Source organism: Pseudophryne corroboree, chromosome 4 (assembly GCF_028390025.1).
Source record: "Pseudophryne corroboree isolate aPseCor3 chromosome 4, aPseCor3.hap2, whole genome shotgun sequence".
NCBI classification, from domain to species: domain Eukaryota; kingdom Metazoa; phylum Chordata; class Amphibia; order Anura; family Myobatrachidae; genus Pseudophryne; species Pseudophryne corroboree.
In genome coordinates, this window is record NC_086447.1 from 592,923,254 (window position 1) to 592,941,342 (window position 18,089).

Here is an 18,089-nt window from a genome sequence, read left to right on the forward strand (position 1 = left end):
AAAAAAACGATACACAGCAGCAGCCAGTCACACAGTGTGACTCAGTCTGTGTGCACTCAGCTCAGCCCAGTGTGCTGCACATCAATGTATAAAAGGCAAAGCTTATAATAATTGTGGGGGAGACTGGGGAGCACTGCAGGTTGTTATAGCAGGAGCCCCCAGGAGTACATAATATTATATTAATTTAAAATTAAACAGTGCACACTTTTGCTGCAGGAGTGCCACTGCCAGTGTGACTAGTGGTGACCAGTGCCTGACCACCAGTATAGTAGTATATTGTTGTATGTATTGTATACTATCTCTTTATCAACCAGTCTATATTAGCAGCAGACACAGTACAGTGCGGTAGTTCACGGCTGTGGCTACCTCTGTGTCGGCAGTCGGAACTCGGCAGGCAGTCCGTCCATCCATAATTGTATTACAATATATACCACCTAACCGTGGTATTTTTTTTTCTTTCTTTATACCGTCGTCATAGTGTCATACTAGTTGTTACGAGTATACTACTATCTCTTTATCAACCAGTGTACAGTGCGGTAGTTCACGGCTGTGGCTACCTCTGTGTCGGCAGTCGGCAGGCAGTCCGTCCATCCATAATTGTATTATTATTATAATATATACCACCTAACCGTGGTTTTTTTTTCATTCTTTATACCGTCATAGTGTCATACTAGTTGTTACGAGTATACTACTATCTCTTTATCAACCAGTGTACAGTGCGGTAGTTCACGGCTGTGGCTACCTCTGTGTCGGCAGTCGGCAGGCAGTCCGTCCATCCATAATTGTATTATTATTATAATATATACCACCTAACCGTGGTTTTTTTTTCATTCTTTATACCGTCGTCATAGTGTCATACTAGTTGTTACGAGTATACTACTATCTCTTTATCAACCAGTATACAGTGCGGTAGTTCACGGCTGTGGCTACCTCTGTGTCGGCAGTCGGCAGGCAGTCCGTCCATCCATAATTGTATTATTATTATAATATATACCACCTAACCGTGGTTTTTTTTTCATTCTTTATACCGTCGTCATAGTGTCATACTAGTTGTTACGAGTATACTACTATCTCTTTATCAACCAGTGTACAGTGCGGTAGTTCACGGCTGTGGCTACCTCTGTGTCGGCAGTCGGCAGGCAGTCCGTCCATCCATAATTGTATTATTATTATAATATATACCACCTAACTGTGGTATTTTTTTTTCTTTCTTTATACCGTCGTCATAGTGTCATACTAGTTGTTACGAGTATACTACTATCTCTTTATCAACCAGTGTACAGTGCGGTAGTTCACGGCTGTGGCTACCTCTGTGTCGGCAGTCGGCAGGCAGTCCGTCCATCCATAATTGTATTATTATTATAATATATACCACCTAACTGTGGTATTTTTTTTTCTTTCTTTATACCGTCGTCATAGTGTCATACTAGTTGTTACGAGTATACTACTATCTCTTTATCAACCAGTGTACAGTGCGGTAGTTCACGGCTGTGGCTACCTCTGTGTCGGCAGTCGGCAGGCAGTCCGTCCATCCATAATTGTATTATTATTATAATATATACCACCTAACCGTGGTTTTTTTTTCATTCTTTATACCGTCGTCATAGTGTCATACTAGTTGTTACGAGTATACTACTATCTCTTTATCAACCAGTGTACAGTGCGGTAGTTCACGGCTGTGGCTACCTCTGTGTCGGCAGTCGGCAGGCAGTCCGTCCATCCATAATTGTATTATTATTATAATATATACCACCTAACTGTGGTATTTTTTTTTCTTTCTTTATACCGTCGTCATAGTGTCATACTAGTTGTTACGAGTATACTACTATCTCTTTATCAACCAGTGTACAGTGCGGTAGTTCACGGCTGTGGCTACCTCTGTGTCGGCAGTCGGCAGGCAGTCCGTCCATCCATAATTGTATTATTATTATAATATATACCACCTAACCGTGGTTTTTTTATACCACCTAACCGTGGCAGTCCGTCCATAATTGTATACTAGTATCCAATCCATCCATCTCCATTGTTTACCTGAGGTGCCTTTTAGTTCTGCCTATAAAATATGGAGAACAAAAAAGTTGAGGTTCCAAAATTAGGGAAAGATCAAGATCCACTTCCACCTCGTGCTGAAGCTGCTGCCACTAGTCATGGCCGAGACGATGAAATGCCAGCAACGTCGTCTGCCAAGGCCGATGCCCAATGTCATAGTACAGAGCATGTCAAATCCAAAACACCAAATATCAGAAAAAAAAGGACTCCAAAACCTAAAATAAAATTGTCGGAGGAGAAGCGTAAACTTGCCAATATGCCATTTACCACACGGAGTGGCAAGGAACGGCTGAGGCCCTGGCCTATGTTCATGGCTAGTGGTTCAGCTTCACATGAGGATGGAAGCATTCAGCCTCTCGCTAGAAAACTGAAAAGACTCAAGCTGGCAAAAGCACCGCAAAGAACTGTGCGTTCTTTGAAATCCCAAATCCACAAGGAGAGTCCAATTGTGTCGTTTGCGATGCCTGACCTTCCCAACACTGGACGTGAAGAGCATGCGCCTTCCACTATTTGCATGCCCCCTGCAAGTGCTGGAAGGAGCACCCGCAGTCCAGTTCCTGATAGTCAGATTGAAGATGTCAGTGTTGAAGTACACCAGGATGAGGAGGATATGGGTGTTGCTGGCGCTGGGGAGGAAATTGACCAGGAGGATTCTGATGGTGAGGTGGTTTGTTTAAGTCAGGCACCCGGGGAGACACCTGTTGTCCGTGGGAGGAATATGGCCGTTGACATGCCAGGTGAAAATACCAAAAAAATCAGCTCTTCGGTGTGGAGGTATTTCACCAGAAATGCGGACAACAGGTGTCAAGCCGTGTGTTCCCTTTGTCAAGCTGTAATAAGTAGGGGTAAGGACGTTAACCACCTCGGAACATCCTCCCTTATACGTCACCTGCAGCGCATTCATAATAAGTCAGTGACAAGTTCAAAAACTTTGGGTGACAGCGGAAGCAGTCCACTGACCAGTAAATCCCTTCCTCTTGTAACCAAGCTCACGCAAACCACCCCACCAACTCCCTCAGTGTCAATTTCCTCCTTCCCCAGGAATGCCAATAGTCCTGCAGGCCATGTCACTGGCAAGTCTGACGAGTCCTCTCCTGCCTGGGATTCCTCCGATGCATCCTTGCGTGTAACGCCTACTGCTGCTGGCGCTGCTGTTGTTGCCGCTGGGAGTCGATGGTCATCCCAGAGGGGAAGTCGTAAGCCCACTTGTACTACTTCCAGTAAGCAATTGACTGTTCAACAGTCCTTTGCGAGGAAGATGAAATATCACAGCAGTCATCCTACTGCAAAGCGGATAACTGAGTCCTTGACAACTATGTTGGTGTTAGACGTGCGTCCGGTATCCGCCGTTAGTTCACAGGGAACTAGACAATTTATTGAGGCAGTGTGCCCCCGTTACCAAATACCATCTAGGTTCCACTTCTCTAGGCAGGCGATACCGAGAATGTACACGGACGTCAGAAAAAGACTCACCAGTGTCCTAAAAAATGCAGTTGTACCCAATGTCCACTTAACCACGGACATGTGGACAAGTGGAGCAGGGCAGGGTCAGGACTATATGACTGTGACAGCCCACTGGGTAGATGTATGGACTCCCGCCGCAAGAACAGCAGCGGCGGCACCAGTAGCAGCATCTCGCAAACGCCAACTCTTTCCTAGGCAGGCTACGCTTTGTATCACCGCTTTCCAGAATACGCACACAGCTGAAAACCTCTTACGGCAACTGAGGAAGATCATCGCGGAATGGCTTACCCCAATTGGACTCTCCTGTGGATTTGTGGCATCGGACAACGCCAGCAATATTGTGTGTGCATTAAATATGGGCAAATTCCAGCACGTCCCATGTTTTGCACATACCTTGAATTTGGTGGTGCAGAATTTTTTAAAAAACGAGGGGGGCGTGCAAGAGATGCTGTCGGTGGCCAGAAAAATTGCGGGACACTTTCGGCGTACAGGCACCACGTACAGAAGACTGGAGCACCACCAAAAACTACTGAACCTGCCCTGCCATCATCTGAAGCAAGAAGTGGTAACGAGGTGGAATTCAACCCTCTATATGCTTCAGAGGTTGGAGGAGCAGCAAAAGGCCATTCAAGCCTATACAATTGAGCACGATATAGGAGATGGAATGCACCTGTCTCAAGTGCAGTGGAGAATGATTTCAACGTTGTGCAAGGTTCTGATGCCCTTTGAACTTGCCACACGTGAAGTCAGTTCAGACACTGCCAGCCTGAGTCAGGTCATTCCCCTCATCAGGCTTTTGCAGAAGAAGCTGGAGGCATTGAAGAAGGAGCTAACACGGAGCGATTCCGCTAGGCATGTGGGACTTGTGGATGCAGCCCTTAATTCGCTTAACAAGGATTCACGGGTGGTCAATCTGTTGAAATCAGAGCACTACATTTTGGCCACCGTGCTCGATCCTAGATTTAAAGCCTACCTTGGATCTCTCTTTCCGGCAGACACAGGTCTGCTGGGGTTGAAAGACCTGCTGGTGACAAAATTGTCAAGTCAAGCGGAACGCGACCTGTCAACATCTCCTCCTTCACATTCTCCCGCAACTGGGGGTGCGAGGAAAAGGCTCAGAATTCCGAGCCCACCCGCTGGCGGTGATGCAGGGCAGTCTGGAGCGACTGCTGATGCTGACATCTGGTCCGGACTGAAGGACCTGACAACGATTACGGACATGTCGTCTACTGTCACTGCATATGATTCTCTCAACATTGATAGAATGGTGGAGGATTATATGAGTGACCGCATCCAAGTAGGCACGTCACACAGTCCGTACTTATACTGGCAGGAAAAAGAGGCAATTTGGAGGCCCTTGCACAAACTGGCTTTATTCTACCTAAGTTGCCCTCCCACAAGTGTGTACTCCGAAAGAGTGTTTAGTGCCGCCGCTCACCTTGTCAGCAATCGGCGTACGAGGTTACATCCAGAAAATGTGGAGAAGATGATGTTCATTAAAATGAATTATAATCAATTCCTCCGCGGAGACATTGACCAGCAGCAATTGCCTCCACAAAGTACACAGGGAGCTGAGATGGTGGATTCCAGTGGGGACGAATTGATAATCTGTGAGGAGGGGGATGTACACGGTGATATATCGGAGGGTGAAGATGAGGTGGACATCTTGCCTCTGTAGAGCCAGTTTGTGCAAGGAGAGATTAATTGCTTCTTTTTTGGGGGGGGTCCAAACCAACCCGTCATATCAGTCACAGTCGTGTGGCAGACCCTGTCACTGAAATGATGGGTTGGTTAAAGTGTGCATGTCCTGTTTTGTTTATACAACATAAGGGTGGGTGGGAGGGCCCAAGGATAATTCCATCTTGCACCTCTTTTTTCTTTTCTTTTTCTTTGCATCATGTGCTGATTGGGGAGGGTTTTTTGGAAGGGACATCCTGCGTGACACTGCAGTGCCACTCCTAGATGGGCCCGGTGTTTGTGTCGGCCACTAGGGTCGCTAATCTTACTCACACAGCTACCTCATTGCGCCTCTTTTTTTCTTTGCGTCATGTGCTGTTTGGGGAGGGTTTTTTGGAAGGGACATCCTGCGTGACACTGCAGTGCCACTCCTAGATGTGCCCGGTGTTTGTGTCGGCCACTAGGGTCGCTAATCTTACTCACACAGTCAGCTACCTCATTGCGCCTCTTTTTTTCTTTGCGTCATGTGCTGTTTGGGGAGGGTTTTTTGGAAGGGCCATCCTGCGTGACACTGCAGTGCCACTCCTAGATGGGCCCGGTGTTTGTGTCGGCCACTAGGGTCGCTAATCTTACTCACACAGCTACCTCATTGCGCCTCTTTTTTTCTTTGCGTCATGTGCTGTTTGGGGAGGGTTTTTTGGAAGGGACATCCTGCGTGACACTGCAGTGCCACTCCTAGATGGGCCCGGTGTTTGTGTCGGCCACTAGGGTCGCTTATCTTTCTCACACAGCTACCTCATTGCGCCTCTTTTTTTCTTTGCGTCATGTGCTGTTTGGGGAGGGTTTTTTGGAAGGGACATCCTGCGTGACACTGCAGTGCCACTCCTAGATGGGCCCGGTGTTTGTGTCGGCCACTAGGGTCGCTTATCTTTCTCACACAGTCAGCTACCTCATTGCGCCTCTTTTTTTCTTTGCGTCATGTGCTGTTTGGGGAGGGTTTTTTGGAAGGGACATCCTGCGTGACACTGCAGTGCCACTCCTAGATGGGCCCGGTGTTTGTGTCGGCCACTAGGGTCGCTTATCTTTCTCACACAGTCAGCTACCTCATTGCGCCTCTTTTTTTTCTTTGCGTCATGTGCTGTTTGGGGAGGGTTTTTTGGAAGGGACATCCTGCGTGACACTGCAGTGCCACTCCTAGATGGGCCCGGTGTTTGTGTCGGCCACTAGGGTCGCTTATCTTTCTCACACAGTCAGCTACCTCATTGCGCCTCTTTTTTTCTTTGCGTCATGTGCTGTTTGGGGAGGGTTTTTTGGAAGGGACATCCTGCGTGACACTGCAGTGCCACTCCTAGATGGGCCCGGTGTTTGTGTCGGCCACTAGGGTCGCTTATCTTACTCACACAGCGACCTCGGTGCAAATTTTAGGACTAAAAATAATATTGTGAGGTGTGATGTGTTCAGAATAGGCTGAAAATGAGTGTAAATTATGTTTTTTGAGGTTAATAATACTTTGGGATCAAAATTACCCCCAAATTCTATGATTTAAGCTGTTTTTTAGGGTTTTTTGAAAAAAACACCCGAATCCAAAACACACCCGAATCCGACAAAAAAAATTCGGTGAGGTTTTGCCAAAACGCGGTCGAACCCAAAACACGGCCGCGGAACCGAACCCAAAACCAAAACACAAAACCCGAAAAATTTCCGGCGCTCATCTCTAATTTATATACATATAGGCCCTCATTCCGAGTTGTTCGCTCGGTATTTTTCATCGCATCGCAATGAAAATCCGCTTAGTACGCATGCGCAATGTTCGCACTGCGACTGCGCCAAGTAACTTTGCTATGTAGAAAGTAATTTTACTCACGGCTTTTTCATCGCTCCAGCGATCGTAATGTGATTGACAGGAAATGGGTGTTACTGGGCGGAAACACGGCGTTTCAGGGGCGTGTGGCTGAAAACGCTACCGTTTCCGGAAAAAACGCAGGAGTGGCCGGAGAAACGGTGGGAGTGCCTGGGCGAACGCTGGGTGTGTTTGTGACGTCAACCAGGAACGACAAGCACTGAACTGATCGCACAGGCAGAGTAAGTCTGAAGCTACTCCAAAACTGCTACGAGGTTTGTGATCGCAATATTGCGATTACTTCGGTCGCACTTTTAAGAAGCTAAGATACACTCCCAGTAGGCGGCGGCTTAGCGTGTGTAACTCTGCTACATTCGCATTGCGACCGATCAACTCGGAATGAGGGCCATAGACCTCACTGCATAGGACACTTAATAATTTTGTAACTGGGACCTGTTTTGTAAACATATTGGCATATTCAGGTTTAGAATGTTTGTCTGAGTAAGTTTATCAATAAATATTTTGAAAATATAATTTTTTCTAATTATGGGGTTTAATAAGATATGGTATATACAATAGGTATTAAAAACAAACAAATAAACATACAAAAAACTACCACAGCAAAGTCAGCTAGACAACTAGCAAAATTTCACCAGTATAGTCAAAAATGTCAAAATTGCTTTGTTTATGAAACTACAAGATACGAACAGTACTCCAGCTTATTAAGTAGGTAACAGTAATATGATCTAGACATTGTTAGATATTGTAAAGTTTACTTGATTTCCAAAGGCAACCGATAAATATTGTTACTGCAGATCAAACACAACAAAACAATATGGTCCAGACTTTCAAAACTAGCATAGGGGCTACAGTATGTTATAGAACTTTTCAAGCAGAACAAAAATCAGTAACAGAAGCACAGAAACACAGTTATTGTATGGTTTACTATATATTTGTTGTACTTTACCTCAATCAGAAAAATCCTACAGCTATAATCCAGCATTCAAGTGCCTCACACTGTGTAACTTTGCAACAATGGGGTTGCTATGGTTATGAAGTAAACAAGAGCTAGCGTTGTTGGCTTCATTGTCACTGCCTCATACCTACAGACTGTTTTCAGCTTTGCAGCATTACAGGTCCAGCCAGCGTTCAGTACTGTGTGTTTTAGCTACACATGCACATTAAAGCAGACGCAGATTTACTGTTCTATCAGATTGAAAAAATAGTTTTCAAACATCTGTAAAAAATATATATTGTTTTATAAAAAGATATTGATTCATTTAAATTTGCTAATAAGCTTACATTTATGCCATTCCCATTGTGCCAGATGAGTGCTGTCAATAAAGTTTGTTGTTCTATCAGTGATCTGACAGCCAACATTGGGACAGATGTATTAACCTGGAGAAGGGATAAAGAAGTGATAAACACAGGTGATAACGCACCAGCCAATCATTACAGATTTGAAAAATGACGGTTAGGAGCTGACTGGCTGGTGCGTTATCACCTTCCACTTATCACTGCTTTATCCCTTCTCCAGACTTAATACATCTGCCCCATTATTTGACTTGCACAGCACCTGTGTTGTCCACAATTGTTCACTCCACCAGGTGCTTTGTGCTAAGTATCCGAGTATTCAGGTGCCCTTCTGGTTGCAGATGCCATACTTCCACTATAGCCAAGATATAGAAGAATCATGTAGTGTACTGTTGTGCTGCACCACATACTGGCACCCCAGGTAAGTGTATCACAGCACAGTCCTGCACCACATACTGGCACCTGAGGTAAGTGTATCACAGCACAAGAGGATTCAAACATATAAATGTTCACTCATTGCTCAGCTTTACAGGTAGTAAATCGTATTTATCACAGCATGTAGTCAGAGGTGTAGATTGGAGCTGTAGGACCCAGAGCAAGCGCAAGTTATTGCACCACCCACCCCAATACGAAATGTGTCTGTTAAGTGGACAAGATACAGATTGAAAAAAAAAAAACAGCACGGCAGTGTCAAAAAGAAGCATGAAGACCCCACCTGGGATATGAGATAGAAACCATAAAATAGTTTGAATGCAGAAGTGCCAGTGTGACGATGTGACTCACTGCTTTGGGGACACAGCCAGTCTCCTGAGAGGTGTATCCAGGCCATGTAGGACATGGAAACAGAGACAGCAGCACTATATTACTTGGTTTGTGCCTTGCTACAAGTGATTGGTCTTGAGGGCAAACACATCACATGTTACAATGTCGTAAACTTTTTTTTAATAAATATATATTGAAACATGAAAATATTTAAAAAATAATAATAATAAACAAAGGAACAATGGGACTCTTCTGAGAGAACCAAATTGCAAAGACCACGTGGTGAGGGAAAACTTCAGAGGAGTATAAAAAGGCCTAGGATAAAGCACACATCTCCTAGCCAATGAAGAGTATATGTCAAGAAGGGTGCAATAGGACAAAATTTTGGTGTGTGTTGGTAATGCTGGCCACATTTCAAGAATTTATCCAGAGAGATTAGAAGCAGAAGTCCTTTGTATTGGAGCTAAAACAAAAGAAAAGTAATTGGGAACAAAGAATAGAGCCAGTAGTCCACAATATTGTCACCTAGAAATTTCAAGATGTCTTGAGGTGTACTTATTGGAACCAGCTCCATATGTGTGAGCATATGTCAGTGGGTAATCCTGGTCTGGCCCTTCCTTACTGTTGTGTACCAAATGTCAGTTACTGTATATGTTAGAGGTGGTACAGGTGATATCTCTCCAATGTGTTCCTCAAAATTGCTGTTTGCTGATGGCCAGTGTTATTTGTATTATTTGTCTATTTATTCTGTGTTGTTCCCAAAGAAAGTGGCTGAAGTAGGGGGCAAGTTGCCCTAGTGACCCTAGTCTGCCCAGAACCTGAAACTGCTATCGTCTGTTCCAGTGTACATGGAATATTTGCAAAATCATGTTGGGAGGTGGAAGGAAGAATTGCCTTCAAGAACAGCAGGAGGATATGATGGAAACCTTGTTGCCTGTGCATGTTTGAAAGGGATGTTAGGCGCCTGTGAGTTAAACCATGACAAACTGGGTGAAGCAGATCAGCTGGGTATGACAACTGAGCACTGCTGACTTTGCCTGCAGTATTTACTACTGTGCCTGGCAGCAGGCCTGGCGTTACTCGGACAGCAAGGTCTGCAAAGCAGGGAGGTGCTGGGCTAGAGAGGCGCTTTCCCTGCTCTGCTACCTGCTGATGTGCAGTGCGCCTGTCACACTGTCAGGCAGCAGCAGCGGCGGCAGCATGAATGACCTGAAACTTCCGTCTGCTGACATCCTGTCTGTATGCAAATAGGGAGAAAAAAAAGTAGTAAACTTGGGTGGGAGCACTCTGCCTCAGGGACCGTAGTGTGGTAATTTTACATTAAGACATAACTTTTATTCATTGTCCTCTAAAAACAAATAAGTACATCAAGAGCCCAATACATTAAACCAAATTTTCTATGTATGTAAATGCCAGAAGCATTACTGGTAAAAAGGGTGAACTAGAAATACTTGCAGCAAGCAAATAGTATGATATTATAGCATTACTGAAACTTGGTGGGATGAATCTCATGATTGGACAGTCAATCTAGAGGGCTATACACTGTTTAGGAGAGACAGACTAAATAAAAAGGGTGGAGGGGTGTGTCTTTATGTAAAGCCGTTTTTAAAACCTAATATATGGGAAGATATTCAGGAGGGGACTGTAGACACTGTCGAGACATTATGGGTAGAAATTGCATGCGGGGAAAAAGGAATAAAAAAGTTAGTATTGGGTGTATGCTATAGGCCGCCTGGTATCAACGCATCTGATGAGGAATTGTTACTAAAGCAAATTGAAAGAGCAGCAGGAGTAGGAGACATAGTGATAGTAGTGATGGGAGATTTTACTATCCAGAGATAAACTGGAAAAACGATTCATGTGATACTGCTAGGGGCAATATGTTTTTAAACACACTTAATGATAACTACTTAGTCCAACTAATTGAGGAACCAACTAGGTACAATGCAATCTTAGACCTGGTATTAACAAACAATGGGGATTTGGTATCAGGTATAGTAGGGGAACCCATAGGAAACAGCGACCACAATATGGTCACATTTAATATCAGTTTCTATAAACAGCCCTATACTGGCTCAACTAGGACTTTAAACTTTAGCAAAGCAAATTTTGAAAAGATGAGGGTATTTTTCAGGGATATTGAATGGGAAGGTTTGTTTTTAGGAAAAAATACTACGGAGAAATGGGAGGTACTAAAATTCCTGCTAGCTAAAAATACACTCAAATGTATTCCTATGAGTAGCAAAAAAAGGAATAAAAATCATAAACCGATGTGGCTTAACAAAAAGATTAAGGAACTTATGGGCAAGAAAAGGCGAGTATTTAAAAAATACAAATCTGACGGGGAAGCAGAGTCATTTCAGCACTATAAGGAATGTAACAAAATTTTCAAAAAGGAAATAAGAGCGGCTAAAGTAGAAACTGAAAAACTAGTAGCAAAGGAAAGCAAAGCGAATCCCAAAAAATTCTTTAAATACATTAATAGCAAGAGATTAAAGAAGGAGAGTATAGGCCCTTTAAAAGACAAGTTGGGAGTCTTAAGCAAAAATGATAATGACATAGCGGACACACCAAATGAGTTTTTTTCAACAGTATTCACTCGTGAGGACCCAATTCAGGGACTAACGCACAATCTCAATAATGAGAATATCACACTGATAGGTACTTATTTAAGTGAGGAAGTAGTCTGTGACCGATTAAAACATTTAAAGATTAATAAATCACCAGGGCCCGATGGTATTCATCCAAGGGTTCTAATGGAGCTTCACTCTGAACTGGCAAAACCACTATCTTTGATCTTTAAGGATTCAGTTATATCAGGTATGGTTCCCAAAGACTGGCGTATAGCGGAAGTAGTGCCTATATTCAAAAAGGGAAGTAAAGCTGAACCAGGTAATTATAGACCAGTTAGTCTTACATCTATAGTGGGGAAAGTATTGGAAGGTATTCTAAGAGATAGTATTCAGAAGTTCCTTAAAACCAATAAGGTCATTAAAAGGAATCAACATGGGTTTATGAAGGACAGATCCTGTCAAACCAACTTACTTGGCTTTTATGAAACAATAAGCGCAAACCTAGATCAGGGTAAAGACGTGGATGTAATCTTTTTAGACTTTGCCAAAGCGTTCGATACTGTACCACACATGAGACTTATCTACAAGCTACAAGAATCAGGGCTAGGAAGCACAATATGCACTTGGGTCAAAAACTGGTTAGATAATAGGAAGCAGCGCGTTGTGGTTAATGGATCTTTTTCAACTTGGACTGAAGTGCTAAGTGGTGTGCCGCAAGGCTCAGTATTAGGACCGCTATTGTTCAATATTTTCATTAACGACCTAACAGAAGGTCTAGAGAGCATGGTGTCAATTTTTGCAGATGATACCAAATTGTGTAAGGCTATAAATACAGAGGAGGATGCTGAGTCTCTTCAGAACGACTTAGTTAAATTAGAAGCATGGGCAGCAAAATGGAGAATGCGCTTCAACACAGACAAGTGTAAGGTAATGCACTGTGGTAACAAGAACATAAATTACACCTACCTACTAAATGGGGTAAAATTAGGGGATTCTGTACTGGAAAAGGACTTAGGTGTCCTCATAGATAGCAAGCTAAGCAGTAGTACCCAAAGTAGGACTGCAGCAAAGAAGGCTAATAAGATATTAGCATGCATAAAACGGGGTATTGATGCTAGGGACGAGAGTATTATACTCCCGTTATATAAATCACTAGTGAGGCCACACCTTGAATACTGTGTACAATTCTGGGCACCGTACTACAAAAATGATATCCTGGAGCTTGAAAAGGTACAGAGGAGGGCGACCAAACTAAAATAGGGCATAGAGACGATGGAATACAAGGAAAGGCTTGAAAGACTAGGCATGTTTACATTGGAAAAGCGGAGACTAAGAGGGGATATGATCAACATCTACAAATATATAAGGGGACAATACACAGAGCTTGCGCGGGACCTGTTTTTGGTTAGATCAACACAGAGGACTCGTGGACACTCGCTCAGGTTAGAGGAGAGGAGATTCCGCACAATACGGCGTAAAGGCTTTTTCACGGTAAGGACAATACATGTTTGGAATTCCCTGCCCGAGGGAGTTGTAATGGCGGAATCTGTCAACACCTTTAAGAATGGGTTAGATAAATTCCTAATGGATAAGGATATCCAGGGGTATGGTGCATAGTCATGCATTATAGTTACTATAAATAGGGATAAAATGTAACGGCTGACAGCAGCATCAGTCAGAAATTTTAGTCAAATCATCATGCATAGGAGACCACAAATAGGTTGAACTCGATGGACAATTGTCTTTTTTCAACCTCAGATACTATGTTACTATGTTACTATTTATCCACTTTTGTGAACACAAATGTAATCATGAAAATTTTAGAAAAATAGTGATGCTTCTTTTGCACAAATGCATAATTTATTTGTGTCAGAGACCGTTCACGGTGGTCCTTGGTAGTAGTGATGATGGCATTATTCTGAACCTACGACACCTGGTTATCCCAGGTGGTCATTCAACTTGGTACTTGCCAGACCTGACACTATATTGCTTCCAAGAGCGGATGAGATTGGGCATGTATAGTGTGGTATGGTTGTAGGTTCCACCTGACCATCCGCGGCAAGAGACCACTGTTACAAATGAAAAAGTATCTTAAAAAGGGATCTCCTGAGCAGGGCCGGTGCTAGGGTGTTCGGCGCCCCCCTGCAAACTATAAATTTGCGCCCTCCAATATTCCTTTAGCGCGCACCGGGAAAAGGGTTGTGATCTCACAAGTAAGGGGCATGGCCACACAGTAGTACCCCCATTTAAAATTACGCCACAATGTAGTACAATCTTATTAATCTTATACGTAATGCCCCACCCGTAGTAGTAGCGTCCTTATATGTAATGCACCCCAGTAATAGTAGCATCCTTATACAAAATGCCACCCAGTAGTAGTAGCGTCCTTATACGTAGTGCACCCCCAGTAGTAGTAGCGTTCTTATACGTAATGCCCCCAGTAGTAGTAGCGTCCTTATACGTAATGCCCCCCACAGTAGTAGTAGCGTCCTTATACGTAGTGCACCCCCAGTAGTAGTAGCGTCCTTATACGTAATGCCCCCCAATAGTAGTAGCGTTCTTATACGTAATGCCCCCAATAGTAGTAGCGTCCTTATACGTAATGCCCCGCCAGTAGTAGTAGCGTCCTTATACGTAGTGCACCCCTGTAGTAATAGCGTCCTTATATGTAATGCCCCTCCCAGTAGTAGTAGCGTTCTTATACGTAATGCCCCCCACAGTAGTAGTAGCGTCCTTATACGTAATGCCCCCCAATAGTAGTAGCGTTCTTATACGTAATGCCCCCCACAGTAGTAGTAGCGTCCTTATACGTAATGCCCCGCCAGTAGTAGTAGCGTCCTTATACGTAGTGCACCCCTGTAGTAATAGCGTCCTTATATGTAATGCCCCTCCCAGTAGTAGTAGCGTTCTTATACGTAATGCCCCCCACAGTAGTAGTAGCGTCCTTATACGTAATGCCCCGCCAGTAGTAGTAGCGTCCTTATACGTAGTGCACCCCTGTAGTAATAGCGTCCTTATACGTAATGCCCCCCACAGTAGTAGTAGCGTCCTTATACGTAATGCCCCCCAGTAGTAGTAGCGTTCTTATACGGAATGCCCCCCACAGTAGTAGTAGCGTCCTTATACGTAATGCCCCCCAGTAGTAGTAGCGTTCTTATACGTAATGCCCCCCACAGTAGTAGTAGCGTCCTTATACGTAATGCCCCCCAGTAGTAGTAGCGTTCTTATACGTAATGCCCCCCACAGTAGTAGTAGCGTCCTTATACGTAATGCCCCCCAGTAGTAGTAGCGTTCTTATACGTAATGCCCCCCACAGTAGTAGTAGCGTCCTTATACGTAATGCCCCGCCAGTAGTAGTAGCGTCCTTATACGTAGTGCACCCCTGTAGTAATAGCGTCCTTATATGTAATGCCCCTCCCAGTAGTAGTAGCGTTCTTACATGTAATGCCCCCCCAGTAGTAGCGTCCATAAAGCGCGCGCACAGACATACCTCACACACACACACACACACAATTCACACATATATACACCCACCATATACACACACGTCACATACACACTTCAAGTTCTCTCTCACCCTCCACTTACCTAAGCCAGTCTCCCTCTGTACAGCAGCCTGGTCCGTGTAGCTCCGCCCCCTTGTGTCCCGTACTCGGCGCTGTCACAGGTGAGGGGAGAGGAAGGGAGAGAGGAAGCTTTTCATGCTGCAGGTGCCCGCTGCCAGTGCCTGTCATACAGTGACAGACACAGCACTGGCAGCAGCAGCAGCAGCAGTGGGGACAGGACGGCGCAGCAGGGAAGGAATGCAGAGCAGGGGGAGCGCCTCTCCGTCCCAGCGCCTCCCTGCACTGCATCCCTTCGCTGAGCGGGTAGCGCCGGGCCTGCTCCTGAGGTGTGTTTTATCATAATGCTTGATTGGTAAGAATTTGTATGTGAGTGATCATCATTTACCAGTGGGTAACCCAAATGTTAGGGTATACAGAGGGTTTGAATCATCTGATCACTTACTGTATTTTAACCATTCAAGATTCCTCCGATTGCTAGGCTTGAGGCACTAATGTCTCAGAATGTTTGTACGTTCAATATCTTATTTTTAGGTGGCTATGTTAGAGGCTGAGATCATGGTGTTCGCATTCTTCTGCTGTTCTCCCATCATGCCTGCTAGTAGGTATCGGATGGGTAATGAGAGAGAGTGATGCCGTCTTTCAGCTAGAAGGAAGAAAATAGGGAGCTCTCAAGCATTATGGCGGTGAGGGGGTCCTCCCTGATGCTAACTATTGCAGCACAGGGAAACACCTCCCCCACCCTGGCAATGTGTGATTACTCCTAATGGAGGACAGGGAAACAGAAGATGACAACATAAACACTATGTATAGTTATATCCCTATTGTCCTACAATTACTATAGTTTCAGGCCTGATGCATGTGGACCAAAGTGATTTCATAACTTGTACAGAAAACAAACAGACAAAAAATGTCCTCAGCGCTCTAACTAGTAAACCACATAAATTTCTTTTAGCTTCTAGTCAGACCTGCAAACATGTAACACATTATTCAGGACAATTGTTGCCATTTATCAAATGTAACATATGGCTGGCAGTGTGTATCAGACAGCAAACATTACTCGTGTTCAGTACCACAGCTGGCTTTCAAAATCATTCGATAGCATTGAAGTGTTGTTATTGGTTACAGCCAACTGTCTGTACCAGTACCCATTAGAAATGCTGATATCCAGAATTTGTAGTGCTGTCATGGTGTTCTATTACAGGAAAGTCCCCAGCCTAATAAAACTCCCAGTGCTCTTCAATTAGTTGATTAGTGGGTAGCTGGTGCCCAGATACGGATATATGCGCTGTATTGTACTTTAGCGTGATGCCCTTAATGTATCCTTTCTAATGTTATTGTACAATAGGGCAATCATCTAGGTGAGGCCTAGTGTTGCCACCTCATCCCTTTAATTCTGGACACATTAATTACACAGGTTCTGTGGTTGGCTGATTTCAAGACTCCATTTCACCTGGTTTTAATCAGCCACACAACCTGTATAATAATTATGTGTCCAGAATTAAAGGAATGAGGTGGCAACCCTTGTGAGGCCCCCGGTGTGCTGGGGAGTTGTCCCATGTCAGAAGTCCTGTGTGCTTCCGGCTCTGCCGGTCACGTGTGCACACCTCACATGACCCGGATCACTCGTACAAATGCTTGTTCACGGGTGGCGTGAATTGCAGGCTCTCCTTGTCTATGTTTTAAATGGTGGAGCTGCCAATCACGGCCCTCCTCTGTGTAATTCAAGAACCTTCAATCACAGCTCTTGACAATTCAAAGTAAAGGGTAATTGGCGCTGATTAGTAAATTCAAATTAATGTCTAGTGTGCTTGTGAGATAATATCTATGCTGATATGCTATTTTAGTACGCTTGCAGTATGAACGAAAATTATATAGCATGCAAGAAGCCCCGCTTGTAGGCTTAGTGCACGTTAGAGATAGTAATGGCATTTAGTACAAGAAACTGGACAGATTATTAGTAAATGTTGTTTGTTGCTTAGGAGACGTAGGGGGTTGATTCAATCTACTAAAATAGATTAAAAGCTATTGCAACAGTGTAAAAAAAGAACCATGTTGATTTTACATAGGTTCCGTTAATTGTTTGTCTGTTTACCGGTTTGTCTGTTTATTGCTGCACATGTCAAGCAGGAAGACAGGCAGCATTGTCACCCCTCTTTCCCCTGTGACTTGGTGGTGGAGTCAGGTATTGGCACTGCCTCCAGTACACAGGAAGCCATGTGCACTGGAAGAGCCCACAGACATGAGAAGAAGAGCAGCCACACCGAGAAGCAGAAAGATAAACGTGTACTGGGGTGGGGGGTGTAATTAATGTGTACTGGGGAGGGGGTGTCCTATTAATGTGTGCTGGGGAGAGGGGTGTCATGTTAATGTGTGCTGGGGGGAATTGGCATGTGTAAAAGGATGCTCTACCTGGCGAAATGTGTAGAAGGGTGCTCTACCTGGAATTATGTATGATTGTCTCTATCTGGCATTGTAAAAGGGGCTCTTCCTGGCGCAATGTGTAAAAGTGGGCTCTACCTGGCACAATGTGTAAAAGGAACTCTACCTGGCATTGTCAAAGGGGGTTCTACCTGGAATAATGTGTGACTGGTTCTACCTGCTGCAATATGGAAAGGGGGCTCTATCTGGCGTAATGTACATAAGGGGCTCTACCTGGTGTAATGTATATAAGTGGTACTACTGTGTGGCATAATTTTAAATAATGGAGACTACTGTACGTCATAAATATTTTATGCCCCTATATCTTTGCGCCGTGCTTTCGGAACGCACTGTCCATGTTATAGATCGGGGGGGGGGGGGGGGGGCAACATGTCTAGTTACAGCTCTGAGGATGAGATCAGTCAC

General features: G+C 44.3%; 1 protein-coding gene across 3 annotated transcripts in view; it reads right to left on the minus strand.

The window, feature by feature from the left end:
- Window positions 1-18,089, minus strand: part of C4H6orf118 (chromosome 4 C6orf118 homolog) — a 116,287-nt gene that overhangs the window by 79,439 nt on the left and 18,759 nt on the right. The window contains exon 1 of one of the 3 annotated variants that reach the window (XM_063917544.1): window positions 7,998-8,068. The exons of the other annotated variants lie outside the window; for them this stretch is intronic. The gene's annotated coding sequence lies outside the window, so the exon portion shown is untranslated. Of the gene's footprint in view, window positions 1-7,997; window positions 8,069-18,089 lie in introns of those variants that run through there. 3 annotated transcript variants of the gene reach the window in all.